The 12,144-nt window shown below is 51.4% G+C and overlaps 1 protein-coding gene across 3 annotated transcripts in view; it reads left to right on the top strand.

Annotated features, from left to right (window-relative positions):
* The first annotated feature begins 4,466 nt into the window (after positions 1-4,466).
* The window catches only part of ZNF395 (zinc finger protein 395), a 47,217-nt gene continuing 39,539 nt past the window's right edge, over positions 4,467-12,144 (top strand). The window contains exon 1 of one of the 3 annotated variants that reach the window (XM_054023894.1): positions 4,467-4,487. The gene's annotated coding sequence lies outside the window, so the exon portion shown is untranslated. Of the gene's footprint in view, positions 4,488-6,056; positions 6,083-6,233; positions 6,282-12,144 lie in introns of those variants that run through there. The other 2 variants (XM_054023893.1, XM_054023895.1) reach the window with 2 other exon arrangements.

Here is a 12,144-nt window from a genome sequence, read left to right as displayed (position 1 = left end):
TCTAAATAAACTAGACAAAGGGTAGAAAAAGAAAGTGTTCTCACCTTTGGACAGATGGGAAACTAAGGCAGAGATTAAGGCTTTGTCTGTACTAGAAAAATTGCATTGGTTTGACTAAATTAAACTGGCGAAAATCCCTAATATAGAAGCACTTAAACTGTTTTTTCGTTGATTCCAAGGCCAAAAGGGGCCACCGTGATCATCTAGTTTGACACAGTCTAGAGAACCTTCCTTAAATAATTAGAGCAGATCTTTTAGAAGAACATCCAAACTTGATATAAAAATTGCTAGGATGAAGAATCCACCACAACTCTTGGTGTAAATTGTTCCAGTGATTAATTACCCTCACTGTTAAAAATTGATGCTTTATTTACAGTCTGAATTTGTCTAGCTTCAGCTTCCAGACATTGGATCGTGTTATACCTGTCTCTGCTAGATTGAAGAGCCCATTATCAAATATTTGTTCCCCATGTAGGTACTTTTAAACTGTGATTGTCACCCCGTAAACTTCGCTTTGTTAAACTAAATAGATTGAACTCCTTTAGTCTATCACTCTAAAATGTGTTTTCTAATCCTTTAATCATTCTCATGGCTCTTCTCTGAACACTCCCTAATTATCAACATCAGAACTGGACACAATATTCCAGTAACAGTTGCACCAGGCCAAAGATAGAAGTAAAACAACTTCTTTACTCCAACTCAAGAGTCCCTTGATTATGCATCCCATAATCTCTTGATTATGGCACTAGCCCTTTTGCCACCGCGTTGCACTGGGAGCCCATATTCAGCTGATTATCCACCACAACTCACGAATCTTTTTCAGAGTCACTGCTTCCCAGTAGAGAGTCCTCCATTGTGACCTACATTCTTTGTTCCTAGATGTATACATTTACCCATATTAAAACATATTGTTTGCTGCGCCCAGTTTACCAACTGATCCAGATCATGCTGTATCAGTGACCTGTCCTCTTGCTGGTTACCTCTTCCCCCAATTTTTGTGTTGTGTGTAAACTTTTATTAGTGCTGATTTTGTTTTCTTCCATTGATAAAAAGGTTAACTAGCATAAGGCCAAGAACTGACCCCACTAGAAACAATCCTGCTTATTTTGATTCCCTGTTAGGTCTGAAAATGTAACTAATCAGCCAGTTTTTAATCCATTTAATGTGTGCATATTAATTTTATATCATTCTAGTTTTTAATAAAATGTTGTGCAGTACCAAGTCAAATGCCGTACAAAGTTTAAGCATATGTCTAAGAAGTCTACTTTTAACCCTCGCTTAATTCTACCAAAACAGAAGCTAAATTGATTTAGTCAGACTAATACAAGTTTTCTGGCATAGGCAAGGTCTAGAGGACTTGCAAAAGGTCACCTTGAGCAAGCTCTCCTGAGCCCCAATCCAGTGCCTTAACCACAAAGTCATCTTTGCTCTCTGATTGAAATTAAGGGAGTTATCTGAGGGTATGTCTACACTACAAAATTAGGTCGATTTTATAGAAGTCGATTTTGAAATCTATTTTATACAGTGGATTGCGTATGTCCACATTAAGCGCATTAAGTCGGCGGAGTTCGTCCTCACTACTGTGGCCAGCATCGACTTACGGAGCAGTGCACTGTGGGTAGCTATCCCACAGGTCCCACAGTCTCAGTCACCCCTTGGAATTCTGGGTTAAGCTCCCAATGCCTGATGGGGCAAAAACATTGTCACGGATAGTTTGGGGTACATGTCGTCAGTCGCCCCTCCCTCCATGAAAGCAACGGCAGACAATCATTTCGCACCAGACACCAGGGCGATTAGAAGAGCACAGCAAGGCGCGCTGCGCATCAGAGAGGCTTTGAAAACCAGTTTCATGACTGGCCAGGCTGCGGTGTGAGAGTTGTGTGTTTCTCCTTGAGGCAAACCCGCCCCCTTTGTTGATTTTAGTTCCCTGTAAGCCAACCACCCTCCCCCCCTTTGAAATAAAGTAACTATTGTTTTGAAACCACGCATTCTTTCTTTATTAATTAAAAAAAAAAGAGATAACGGACAAGATAGCCCGGGTGGGGGAGGAGGGAAAGACAAAGCCACATTGCTTATTGTAGTCACACTAAAAATCAAACTGTTTGAATGACAGTCTTCTGTTGCTCTGGAGTGGAGGGGCTAGGTGCCCGCAGCCTCCCCCACCCCTGTGTTCTTGGGCGTCTGGGTGAGGAGGCTACAGAACATGGGGAGGAGGGTAGGCAGTTATACAGTGGATGCAGCAGGGGTCTGTGCTCTTGTTGGCTTTCCTGCAGCTCCAACAGATGCTTCATCATGTCCATTTGCTCCCCCATTAGCCTCAGCATCGTGTCCTGCCTCTGCTCTTCGCTCTCAGTTAATTCTTTCCTGGCCTCTGCCACTGAATGCCTCCATACATTAAGCTGTGCCCTATCAGTGCGGGAAGACTGCATGAGCTCGGAAAACATGTCATCGGGAGTGTGGGTTTTTTGCCTTTTAATCTGTGATAACCTCAGGGATGGAGATGATTCTCGGGGATTACATGGTCACCTGTGCTGCTGAGTTCGCCACCCTGACCAAACAGGAAATGAAATTCAAAAGTTCCTGGAGCTTTTCCTGTGTAGCGGGCTAGTGCATCCGAGTTCAAAGTGCTGTCCAGAGCCGTCACAATGGAGCACTCTGGGATAGCTCCAGGAGGCCAATACTATCGATTTGCGTCCACACTACCCCAAATTCGACCCAGCAAACTCGATTTTAGCACTACTCCCCTTGGTGGGGAGGAGTACAGAAGTCGATTTTAAGAGCCCTTTAGGTCAACGGAATGGGGGTGGTTGTGTGGACACATTCATTTTTAAATTGACCTAACATGGCTAAATTCAACCTAACCCTGTAGTGTAGACCAGGCCTAAATGGATGAGTTTGTCCCATTAAATTCAAATTGCCTTAAAGATGTAACAACAAAGCCTCTAGTATTCAGGAGTCTGTGGCAGGGAAAGATCTGAAATTACAAACAAACCCTTATCAATGGATTTGAGAAGGGTCAGAAATGGGAATAGAAAAAGTCCTATAACAGAAGGCCGTTAAATTACAGAGTGGCCACAGCGATCTTAAATGCATTCCATGTCTCTTTTCTCATTAATGCAGCAGGCCAACGTGTGGCAGACTACAGTCCCCAGCATGCCCTCCTCTATATTGATTTGGAGTAGCACAGAGCTAAATGGGTGTGGATTTCAGCATGCCAAACCTCATCTTGATCCAAGCGGTCTGGAGCCAGTAGAGGGTCTGAGCTCCAGCATATAATGTTTGTACTCGATCTTGGTCCAACACGAGCATGGGATGCTGGGATCTGTGAATTTGTGGGCAGGCTGCCCATGTACTAAAGATGAGTTACTGCTGCAACTACTCTCTTTTTATGTTAAGGAGGTGCTGCTTTCAGCATCTGGCAGGCTGCCAACCTGTCCCCCTCGGTTAAGCAAAATGTGGACGTTCTCCCTGAAAAAGAAAGAGACCTTCCAGCCCGTACAGCATAGGAAGCAACACAAAATGTGAAGCGTGTTGCCAAACGCCACGCCTTCCCTGCCTCCCCCACCCCGCCTTTGGAGCCAGAAGCGTTTGGGTAAACAGGGATATTCCTGCACGTTTTAGAGCCGCATGGTGCTTTGCATGATGCCCAACCCATGCGTGTGCAAGAGAGCCGGAGACCTGGAGCGGGGTCTAGCTGGAAGCTAACGCGGGTGGCTTAGGCGCTGCTGGGCTGCGAGCTGACAGGGCCATGGGGGTGGAAAGTTGACCTTGGTTCAGCCCCCGGGGGGGGGGGTGGTGGTGGTGGAGAAATCGAGCCAGGACCTTCCTCCCCCTCTAGTCCTGTCACCGAATTCCGGGGGGGAATTGGGCACTGAGTGTTCCTTGTTTCCCTGCCAGTCACTGCATTGGGGGGGATCACCAAGGGGGTGGCCACCCCCTCTAGTCTCCCTGCTGCTGGGAGAGGAGTGGGTGGGGGTAAATCGGGCATGGAGCGGCTCTGTCCCTCCCCTCCCGTGGGAGCAGCAGAAATGGAGCGGCTGGGTGCTTTCAAGCTGCTGGATGTAGGGAGGGGGGGTTGGTGGGGATCCCCCCCCCGCTGCCATTCTGCTGGGTGCACCCCCCACCCCCCCCAAAAGCGGTGGCTGTCACGGCTTGGGTGTAAGGCCACAGGCGGAATGGTGCAGGACTGGCAGGGCGGAGCCAGGGGGAAGCCGCGGCAAGCTCGCCCCAGCCCCGCACTGTTTATTTTTTGCTGGCTTCGGTGGGGGCGTGTATTTAAAGGGAGCCGGGCAGCCAATGCGCGGGAAGGGGCTGAGCATGTGGGCAGCTTGTTTACCCCAGACCTTCCCGAAGCGCTTTAACCCGGCCGGCAGCGGGCAAGAGGCAAATCCCGGCGCTGGGAGCACGTGTGTGTGGCGTCTCCTGGACGGGCAGCCCGAGGGATGGGCCAAGGAGCGCGGGGGAATTCCTAGAGCGCGCAGCTCAAGGTAAATAAGCCTGCAGTCTCCTCCGCAGGTGAGGCACAGGCAGGTAACCATGGAACTGGGGGGAAAGGGATCCCCCAGCCGGGAAGGGAAGATGTCCAAGGGCTCCCAGGTTGGCCTTGTCCAGTCACATGGGCTGCTAAACCCAGAGCTGCACCTGCCCTGATGGAAGGGCACCAGTGGCTGCATGCGTGCCCGCCTCTTTAATACACGGGCGGCCCATGGAGACAACTGGTCCCAGCTGCTGGTCCCACCATACAGGCTACTGGGTCTGTGCATCCATCTCCAACCCCTCATACCTGTGGTCTCAGTGGAGGGTTTTTCTGTTGAAAGAGGGAGGGCCAGGAGGTATAACTCTGTCTCTGCAGACTGTGTTTGGCCCCAGGGCTGCACTTTGGCCAGCCCCTGGCCTGGATCAGGGAATAGGCAGCTTGGAAGGGAGGTGTGAGGATGAGTTTTCCTGGTCCCCCTCTCCTGTAGAAAGAAGTGGCCAGCAAAGTGGCTTGAGCAGCGTCCAGGGTATTTGAGAGTAACCATTATGGGGACTATGCAGGGGGGCTGGAACAATTTGTATAGTGGGGGTGCCCACAGCCATTGAATCAAACTGTAAACCCTGTATATGATGGAAACCAAGCCAGAGGTGTTGCATCGCCAGCACCCGTCGTTCCAGCGCCTATGGGAATGAGGGTGCAACAGCGGCATTGTTTTTCTTGGCAAGGAGAACGGTTGGGTTTTGGCTGCTCCTGTGTGCACGAGACCCCGCTTGTCTTTGTGTGCACCCCTGTGACTTTCCGTGCCTACGCTGGCTACCTAGGGGCTGTCCACACTTGTATAGCTTGCCATGCCAATAAAATATGAACATACTGGATTACATTGTGTGGCTGCACGTGTGTGTGTGGCAAATTATACGTATGCAGGCACGCTCAGTTGAGACTGCATATATGTGTGATGGCATACAGCCATGTATATGCACCGTGTGTGTATGTATGCCTGCTGTACCGGGCCTCGAGTGTGATCCATGTAGTCATGTGTGTGTGGGTGGATGTATATGTGCGTGCCGTGCTGAGATCTTGATCTTCAGAGGTGCTGAGCACCTATAATTCCAAATGAATCAAATGCAAACTATAGTCAGCACCTCTGAAGATCCGGCCATGTGTCTCTGCTTAGCTGTATGCCTCTGTCTGCACTGACAAGGCCTTGTGTGTGTCTGCATGTGTCCCTGTTTGCCTACAACTGAGCATCTCCCTGTTAGGAACGGTGTCTGTGTAGGTAGAGGTTCCTGTGTTCCTGGCCCCATAGTTGTAGCTGTTCTCTGCCTATCGCTGTCTCGGGGTGGGTGGCTGTTCGCGTTGTATCTGTGTGTGTGTGTGTGTGTCTGTCCCTCTAGCTCTCTCCTGGTGCATTTGATCTCTGTAGCTGTGGTGTGTTGGCAGCGAAGTCCCTCGCAGTCCCTTCCCAGCCGGCACTCCAGGCCGGGGGCTGCCGGCAGCCGCGTACGTGAGGCAGCCTGTGCCGGGGACAAGGGGAGGGGGAAGGGGAAGGTTAATTTCAAAACAAGCCGAGCTCGGGAGGGAACGAGCGAGCGAGCGGAGCGGGAGGTAAGCACCGCGCCGCGCGGCCGGGCAGGGGGGCGGTGGTCCCCGGGATCGGGGCACTGCGGGGAGCTGCCCCCGCGGGGCGCGCCCCGGGGGACCCGCTGCAAGCACAAGGCGGCGGGGGAAGGGATCACGGCGGAGAGAAGGAGGCGCGGATCCGGCAGCGCGGGCTGCAGGGCACGGACCCGGGCGGCCGGAGGGGGTGTGTGCGCGCTGGGACTGCAACAGGCCGCCGCGTGCAGCCGCCCCGTGCAGCTCCTGTTCCCCCCCCGCCGCGTGTAGCTGCCCCGTGCACCCCCTGTCCCCCCCGCCGCCGCGTGCAACCCCCGCCCCCTACCCCGTTCTCCCCCGCCGCGTGCAGCCGCCCCGTGCACCTCCTGTTACCCCCCGTACCCCCGTTCTCCCCCGCCGCGTGCACCCCCTGTTCTCCCCACCCCGCACCCCTGTTCCCCCCGCTGCGTGCAGCCGCCCCGTGCACCCCCTGTCCCCCCACCCCGTTTTCCCCGCCGCGGGCAGCCGCCCCGTGCCCCCCGCCGTGCACCCCGTTCCCGCCGCCGCGTGCAGCAGTGTCGTGTATCCCGATATCCTTCCCCCATGCAGCAGTGCCGTGCACCCCTTATGCCCCCCGCCGATCACCTCTTGTTTCCCTAGCCAAGTCGTGCACCCCCTGTTCCTGTATTGTCCCGCCGCACAACCGACCCGTGCACCCCCCATTCCGCGCTGCATGTAATGGCCCCTTTACCCCTATTCCCATAGTTTTCCGCTGCATGCAACCACCCCCGTCGCCCGCTGCACACAATTTCCCCTGCACGCACCCCCAGTTCTCTGCGCCGCGTACACCCTTATTCCTCGTTGCATGCAACCGCCCCTTCTAGTCCCTATTTCCCTCGCTGGGTGCCACCGCGCTGTGCACCCCCCATTGTCCCGTCCCGTCAGCCTCCCCTGCACCTTCTGTTCCCATCTATGTTCAGCTTCTCCATGCACCCTTAGTCCCTTTGCCCTCAACCGGCTCTACACCCTCTATTCCCCTTAGTATACATCTGCACACCGCACCCCCGTTCCCCTCACGTGGAGCTGTCCCGTTTGTTCCCATTCCCTTGTGCACCCTGCTTCCTCTGTGTGTAAACAACGTGCATTTCCCTTCCCTCCTGCACCCTTGTTCCCCTCTACATTTGCCCCCCAGCTCCCTCCCTGGCACCTCTCCCCCTGTGCATCACCTCACTTCCTTCTGCATGTAGCACTGTACAGGGATTCATATTTCTCTTCTGTGCCCAGCTCCATTTCCCTCTGTGCAAATCCTTGGAAACTCACGTGTTTCTTTGGAGTATCCCCCCATATCCCTCTGCACATGAACCCCTCGCTTCCCTAGTGTTGCTCTGCTTGTTAGGTCCTCAGCCCTCTGTGCGTGCACCCACTCCCTGTTCCTTTGCACACACGCCATGCCTCCGCTTGCACCTCTTCCCTCCTGTACAGCACATGTCTGTTGCACATGTCCCAGGGTCCTACCCCTCCCTGCTGCACCCCTGCACCGGGCACTGCCTCCTGGCTGCACTCCTGCCCTGTTTTATGCGTGCCATGCCCCCTCCTGGCTGCACTCTTGCCCATTGCATGTGTGCCACACCCCCTCCTGGCTGCACTCCTGGCCTGGTGCACACATGCCACGCCCCCCTCACTCTGCTACACTCCCGGGCCCTGTGCACACACACACCACGCCTCTCCCTTCTGCTGCACTCCTGCCCTCGTGCACACATGCCACGCCCCCCTCCTGCACCACCTCTGTTCCTGGAGCTTTAGAATACACACCACACCCTGGTCTCTGCCCTCTGTGTGCATTTTAGGCTTCCGTCCATGACTCTTTGTATGCCTTCCAGACCCATTCCAGCTCATCTGTGTGCATGTCCATCCCTTGTACCCCACTGCCCAATTCTGCATGCACTTCAGCGCCTTCCCCAATCTTCTGGCATGCAGGCCACGCCTTCTCTCATATTTTTCTGTTTGCCAGTTTGCAGGCATGCCACACCCCCGTTCTGACATGCCACGCCCCCTTCTGTTGTTCTCCTCTTTCCTGAAAGATTGCCACACTCTTGTGCTGCCCCATTGCCTGCATTCCACAATCCGCCTTACAGCCCGTCCTCCGTGCCACTTTGCATGCCCCTCACATTCCCATCCTTGCAAGCGTGCCACAGCCCCTGCTGAAGACTCATCCCTGCCCCTTTGCAGTCATGTGCTGAGGGTATCAGATGGGAGTTTGCCAGCTGTAGGCTTGGTTTTGAGAAAGTAGCAAATCTCCACTTTTTCCTTCCCAGACTCTGTTACCTTAACCCCTTAGAGCCGGCTCTCTTTCTCAAATGCTAGCAGATGGCTGGTGTTGGTTGAGGGGCCTTCTTAGGGTGGTGGGCTGCTGCTGTTTTAGGGACAACCTGGTGTATGTGTAGGAGTCTGTTTGTTTGTATAATATATCTTTACTGCCCAATTAAAAATTCTCTCTCCTCAAAATCCCTATCTCCTCCTTGAACTCAGCAGCAATGCAGACACCCACACCAGAGTGAAATGGGCAAGAGCACCACCCCCCACCAAGGCCCAACGGGAGGGCCAGAGACCCCCTACCCACCCTAAATTAAGGCCATAGGAAAAATGCAGCAGTATGAAATGCCAAGTCTGAAGTTTTCTGAAACCTCTGTGCATGAGATGGGTGGAGATGAGACTTGTCATAGTTGTTGTCAGTTTAGCCCCAGTTTTAACAGGGCTGTCTGGCATCCTCCAAGCTGGGACAGTAAAAAGTGTTTCTGATCAGAAGGATCCCAACAGTATTTCAAAGACCATGAATGAATACAGGCCGCGTGGCTAAAATGCAGCCACCTCTGAGATGGAGGGCAGCAGGCAACATAGCAGGTTTTGAATATAGGCCCCAAATCTTGCAACTGGCTCTGGGTGGACATCCACGACCCATGCAACAGATTGCAGGATTGGGGCCATAGTCTATAAAGTGCTTTCTGAGCCTTCTGGAGGAAAGGCACTGTATGAATGTGAGTTAGTGGAGTTAAGGAGACAGAAGTTATATATATCTTTCAGTCGGTCATAGTGCCATTTCACTTTTGACACCCTTATTCATGTTGAGTAACGTTTTACACCATGAGTAGTTCCATTGACTTCAGTGCAGTAAGATTCTGTGTCATGTGAGCTAGGCTTTAATGTGTGCTAATTGATATTTCCAAGATGATGAAACCTACAAACTTCTGTTTTTAAGAAACCGGGCAGTAGTCTAGTTTGTAAGCTCTCCGGGGCAGGGACTGTGGCTCTGTAATGTGCTTATACAGTACCTTGCTCAGTACGGGAGGGGCTTCTAGTCACTTCTGCGATACAAATGCTAATAGCAAAATTACTTTTCCGCTACATTTGGGTGTTCTGACTAGGGAGCATTAGTGGTTAGAATGTGGAACTGGGGGTCTAGTCCCATCTCTGCTGTGATTTGCTGTGTGAATTTGGGCAAAGTGCTTCACCTCTGTGCCTCGGTTTCCCCATTTGTAAAATTGAGTGACTGATACTTCACCTTCTCTGTAAAGAGTTTTCAGACCCTAGTTAAGCATCTAAACATTGCTGTTATTTATTAGTATATGAATCCAGTGTGGAAAGGCTGAAGACGGACATCTTCCCCACTGCTTGTTTAAAGCCGAACGTTGACAAGTGCCTCCAAAGTGTATGCTCAATGTTCAAGAAATAATTCTGGATCTCTGTTGATTCTCACCTGTGTGAAGTGTGATTGCTAGCAGCTGATAGGCACTGTGTGCATTCATAGGCAGTGTTCCTACAGGTCAGAGTCTAAGTAGTGGGCATCCAAGCAGAAGACACTGCGTTCCTAGTTCTGCCATTAGCTTGCTTTGTAACTGGGGGCCGGTCAGAGAGAAATTATATGTCTCTGTTTTTTCGTCTGGAATATGGGGATAATGACCCCCACCTTGGTAAATTGCAGTTGCTGTATGTAAGAGGTAGGGTCTTTCAAATGCCGTTGTTTAGCCTCACTTTTTTGGAGCCGTGTTCGTGACTCTCCAGCACAAACCTGAACATTTCCCCTCTCAGAAGGGTTCTTGTTTCCTAGCATCTCAGCTGAGCTGCCACTAGAAGCTTTCACATGGGTTTCCCCCTTGTTCTTCTAAGCGGGGTGTGGCTCTTGGCAGACTTCACAGCGGTGGATCCGAATACCTTCTCCACTCACCCTGTAGCATTCAGCTGAAGCCCCTCAGCCGTCAGCTTTTCAGCTGAATAGCTGTGTTAGCATGTCAACTTCATAATCACAGGCCACGCAGTATGGGACATGGGGTTGAAACAAGAGCCACGTTTCAACGTACAGGGTCTACTGAAAGCAGATGTGGTGCTGGCGTTCCTGAGATCCCTACTCTTAAACTCTTTTTGCAAGTCAAAAATACCCCAAGCCCCTCTTCTGCATCAGAGCCAGGTGCTGCACTGAAAAAATAGCTCAAGTTAAGGGAACCTTGCAGTCCTGTTGGTTTCAGGAGTTGTTTGTTTGCATAGGGGAAATGAGCGGGACCTTTTAAAGTGGGAGAGGACTGGGCTTGGCCGGCAGTAAAACCTGCAGGGAAGGGTTGTGAATAGAATTTACAAGGTATCTGGAAAGAAATAAACTTTCTGGAGAGATACTGAAGTGTTCATTTATATCCCAACATTTCTTTGTACGGAGGAGTGGGGCCGGGCTGGTACAAGGGGAAGTCTTTAAACTGTCAAGCCCCTCAAACAGCATGGAATAAAATGCCACTTATAATCCAGAATCCACTGTTTGAACAGAGTTCTTGGCACTGACAGTGTTTGAGCGCAAGTTATTGAAAGCAGGAGGCTTGGTCTATGGGCTGACGTGTGGTCTAGTGGTAAACACGGAGTTAGGATAGACAGGCCTTACCACAGGCTTGCTGTGTGATCTGTTGCAAGTTTCTTTATCTTGTTCTGCCTCTGCTGCCCTGTCTGTAGAATGGGGAATAACGAAACTCACCAAGAGCACAGTAATGTTTGCAGGGGGTCAGATCTGTGAACCGAAGGCGATAGATTGAGATAGATAAATGCACATTTGAATTGTTGCTACACAGCTTCCCTCTGCCTCAGGGAACATGCATTTGTACCTTGCAAAAGTCCCCTGATGTCCTATTTTTAAATGTCATGTTAAATTGGTGTGGGTGAGTGCCCAGTCTGGGAATACGGTGGTTTAGTCGTAAGGAGAGAGAGTGATTCCCAAGAGCTCTGCTGTTCTAGTAGCAATCAGGTGTGTTAAACGTACTTGCTTGCAAGTTAGTTCGGATGCTGAGGGATTTCCCTGAGGTTTTAAGGAAGGGTGGGGAGAAGTCAGCAAATTTGTCTCCACAAGTTCTCTAAAATGGAAAAAAAACTTGGTATAGGTGGGGATGGGTTTTCCATGTGACTAAGTTAAGAGAGGGGAGAGGTATGTGTTGGGGTGGTATGGCGGGGGAAATACAAATGTAAAGGCATTGCCACCCACTAGGTGCCAGTCAAATGGAAGGTGATGCTCTTCCCAGTGGCCTGGCCTGGTGTAGGGGGTGCTGTGCTCCTGGAAGCACCTTTCTGATGAAAAAGGGCCTACCAGCGTTCAGCACCTGGCTTCACAAAGCCCTGAGGTGGACATGCTTAAGTTTAAGCACGTGAATAATCCCAGCAAAGCACTTGGAGCACCTACAAAGGGAAGTAGGTGGTTAAGGGCTTGTCTGCACTTGAAACATGCACCACTGTAGCGCTTCAGTGCAGACACTGCCTACACCGATGGGAGGAGTTCTCCCATCCATGTAGGTAATCCACCTCTCCGAGAGGTGGTGGCTAGGTTGACTGAAGAATTCTTCCATTGACCTGGGGCTGTCTACACAGGGGCTGAGGTAGGCTTAACTACATCACTCAGGGGTGTGGATTCATCACACCCCTGAGCTCTGTAGCTGGGTCAATCTAATTTTCTAGTGTAGACCAGCCCTACGTGTTTTGTTGAATCAGGACCTTAATTTTTACAGCTAAATAGCATGTTTCTTAAGAGTAGGGTGCTAGCCACCGTGTCC

This window comes from Malaclemys terrapin, chromosome 3, assembly GCF_027887155.1.
Source record: "Malaclemys terrapin pileata isolate rMalTer1 chromosome 3, rMalTer1.hap1, whole genome shotgun sequence".
NCBI lineage: Eukaryota > Metazoa > Chordata > Testudines > Emydidae > Malaclemys > Malaclemys terrapin.
This window is presented reverse-complemented; position numbering and strand designations above follow the sequence as displayed.